The sequence below is a fragment of the Primulina eburnea genome, chromosome 16 (genome assembly GCF_022965805.1).
Source record: "Primulina eburnea isolate SZY01 chromosome 16, ASM2296580v1, whole genome shotgun sequence".
Classification (NCBI taxonomy): domain Eukaryota; kingdom Viridiplantae; phylum Streptophyta; class Magnoliopsida; order Lamiales; family Gesneriaceae; genus Primulina; species Primulina eburnea.
The window spans coordinates 20,375,084-20,379,190 of NC_133116.1; positions in this window are offsets into that span (position 1 = coordinate 20,375,084).

Sequence of the window (4,107 nt, forward strand, 5' to 3'; positions counted from 1 at the left end):
GACCCTCTCCCTCATCCGCATGCATGCTGCCAAGCGCAAATACCCGTGAAACTCGCACTCCACCTTAACCGAGTACCTTCATGCAAACTCTCTCGTCCGGATTTATGACCAAGACTAGCAGGGTTGGGTTGGAGCCATTCTAGGCCATGACTCAAACCCACCAGAGTCTGGTCCAAAGCTCGTAACAGCCCATGTACCATCGGCTCGCTCAATCTTTCGATCTAGCCATACCCGAACCAACCTCCGATTAAACTAGCGCTCGGCCTTCACCAAAAACATGACTACCTAATGACTCCAGCCTCTTGACACCATGACTTCCATCATATACAGCCTTTAAATATGCAACTGTGGCAGCCCCTTATATCAAAGCCATGAAAAATCGTGAGTAGCAATCAAAAACATGCATATTTCATGATAAAAAATGCATAACCGATACAACAAAAGGATTTAAACGTTTTTCATGCAAACAAACACGTAACAGTGTATATTAGCGTGAATGATGAGAAAAAGAAGGATTTATGGCGTGCATTTGCATTTACACGATCGAAACCTTAAATAGCTATACGTAGGACGAGCACCGGAGAGACGGGGAAGGAGTTTTCGTGCAAACCTTGAAGAAATTCAAGATGGCTGCTGAACAAAGCTTTCGAAATGGCTGTTGCAGGAAGGGGGAGGGGGCGGCCAAGTCTGAGGAGTGTAGGGTTAGGGTTTTGTAAGGCCCGATATTATATCATTTTAATCCGAGATTATTTAATTTACGAATTTTGGAATGATGAATTAAATTCCACGATTTTTGTAATTAATTAGGATTGAAATGGAATTAAAAAGAGTTTTGAGGACTGAATTGCAAATAGTGAAGATTTCAGGGGCTAAAGCGCAAATATGACTTGAGTGGACACTTGTCACACATGCATTTGAGATATATATGATTCATCTATTCATTTCCCTCAAACCAGCCGAGCAACAATTCAGAAAACTTCTCAAGCTTCTTCGTACGGTTAATTGGTGGGTTTAATAATTCCGTTTATCCGATTTTGAATCTGAACACGGTGTTGTGTTCCTTGCATCGACATCTATATCAGGACGTAAGTTTTACTGAGTTCTGGTATCATTTGAAAATATGATGTTGTAGGAATTTGATATAATTCATATATGATGTCTTGGACATGTTAGACATCGTAGAATCAAAGTCAGATCAGAAAACGGACTGATTCTGGATTATTATGATTTTCTGATTTTATTGATTTGAAACCGGACAGATTTGATTATGGGTTGATTACAAATTGTATCGGATATGAGTTATGATTTGTAATTAATATCTGGTGATATGGTATTGACGGGAATACTGAGATTGTGCCGTTATGCCGTTGATTTGAATTAAATTCAGATTAATCAGATTCAGTGTTGAATTGAGAATGGAATATTGATATTATGATTCTCGATATATCGTTTCAGATTTACAGCGACAGTCTTGAGTTCAGAACTTCGATTACTTCAGACCGAGATTACGAACGACAGGTATAAGTCAATGTGGTATTGGGAGATGGACTTGAGTCGGTTTAGACTTGGGTTTCCCTAAATCACATACTTTACTTTATTGCATTGATATTTGCATTGAGTTGATTGATATACTTGTTCTCTTGATTTTAGACAGCAGGTATTAGACGAGTAGTCTTATGACAGAAGTGTCGTTAGTGGTGGGATCACCACGGGCACATTGCACGATGTCATAAGATTGTGTATTGGCGATTGTGCCAAAGACTGTAACTGGATGTTTGGCTATCGATGTGGACAGGATGGTGGCTTTTTCTATTACTGTTAATCAGTATTGTATCGATGTGGATAGATTAGTAGCTCTTCTATTACTGTTAATCGATGTCATATCGATGTGGATAGAATTAGAGTTGCTTCTATTACTGTTAATCGGTACTATATTGATGTGGATAGAATAATAGCTTCCTCTATTAATGGTAATCGATACCGTATCGATGTGAATAGAACTGGAGTCTTTTCTATTACTGGTGATCGATACCATATCGGCGTGGATAGAACTGAAGTCTTTTCTATTACTGTTAGTCGATATATGCATGCCAACTTCTGGAATCGGGATCCCTAGACTAGGACTGAGTCTAGTCTGAATGATGTAGCTACGAGTATTGTCGACAGTTTGATATTGATTCTGTTTCAGACTTTGTTACATATATCTGTTACCTGATTACATGCTTTATATTGTTTATATGATTGCATGTTTCGTTGATTTATACTGGGAGTATATTCTCACCGGTTTATCCGGCTGTTGTCTTGTCTGTATGTGTACTTGACAACAGGTGGGACAGGATCAGGGTCCAGGAGATGAAGAGAGAGATCGTGATTAGAGTGGTGGCACCGGACTTGGACTAGAGATAGGGTTGAACACTTGATAGTAGTTGTCAAACCCTAGTTTGAATAAATGTTTGTGATATAGGACTTGTATTTTATATACTGATATGTATGTATGGTTTGATTTCACTACGTTCCGCATTTTAAAAAGAAAAAAATTTTAGACCCTGTTTTATAATTGATTAATTAGTCCCAATGATGATTAAGAACATGATTAGCGTCCGGGTCCCCACAACAGGTGGTATCAGAGCTATAGATCCCTTAGATTGAGATAGGAGGAGCTAGTGAGCGGGGTAGAATGAGGTTTCTTTCCTTACTTTTGATTGCTAGCATGATTCCTGTTTTAATATATGCTACCTGAATTATCTGATATTGATATGGTATTGTATATTATTGGAATGGATCAGCTGTAAGATGATCCGAGGAGGCTTGAAACAGGATTATTGTTGGAATTGCTAACCCTTTTGGTTATCAGATATGCCTCCGAGAAGAATGCCAGAATAGGGGAGTACCTCAAATCCTCGCATGGATGTGACACCTACAGCAATGGAGAAATTGCTGAAAAGATTTCAGTCATTTCATCCACCGACTTTGAAAGGTACGGAGAATTCCGTGGAATGTGAAAGTTGGTTGGACGATATTGAATCGTTGTTTGAATCTTTGGAATATACTGAGGAAAAGAGGGTGAAACTGATCGGACACCAGTTGCATGACGTTGCTAAACACTGGTGGAACACGACAAAACGGGCTTTGGAATTACTAGGTACGGCCATTACCTGGAATGTGTTTAAGACTGAATTTTATCTACGGTTCTTTCCAGTTTCATATAGGAAGGACAAGGGAGCCGAGTTTGCAAACTTGAGACAGGGCCAGTTAAACATTGAGGATTATGTGGCTAAGTTCTCTACTCTGCTCCGATTTGCCCCTCATGTGGCTGGGAGTGATGAGGCCGTTGCAGACCAGTTCATAAATGGTTTAAATCCTGAAATCTTTACCCTGGTGAATACCGGAAGGCCAAACAATTCCACTGATGCTTTGAACCGAGCTAAGGGAGCCGAAGCCGGTCTGATGAGACAGAGAGAAGTTTCGTTTGCGCCTTCAGCACCGAGTTCACAGATGCCTCCACCATTTCCTCGATTTGAAAGTGGTAGTGGAAGTGGGAAGAAAGACTTCCTGAAGGCTAAGGGGAAGAAATTCAAGAAAGCTGGGAGTAGCTCCTCTAGTTCGAGTGGCTCTAGACAGACTAGTCAGGGCCAGAGTTATACAGGACCATACTGTAGCACCTGTGGAGGGAAGCATTCCACAGAGCAGTGCAGATGAGTGTTCGGCAACTGCCGCATCTGTAAACAGCATGGACACTTTGCTCGAGTGTGTCCACAGAGAGGTGCACAAGGATCACAGGCAGCTGAGTCATCTGGATCAGCGGCTCAGACAGGAAGACGATCTTCTGCCGTTCATTCCTTTCAGCCAGCACCGTCTACTCTGTCACAGCAGAGGCCAGGAGGGGGCCAGACAGCGAGCCAGTACAGCAGGCCCGATTGTTTGCTTTGACTGAGGAGCAAGCTCAGGATGCACCTGATGATGTTGTGGCAGGTAAATGTCATATTTCTGGTTATCCTGCATATGTATTGATTGATACTGGTGCATCCCATACTTTCATATCTGAGCGATTTGCTTTGATGCATTCTTTGCCTATTGAGTCTTTAGCTACTGTAGTATCTGTCTCGT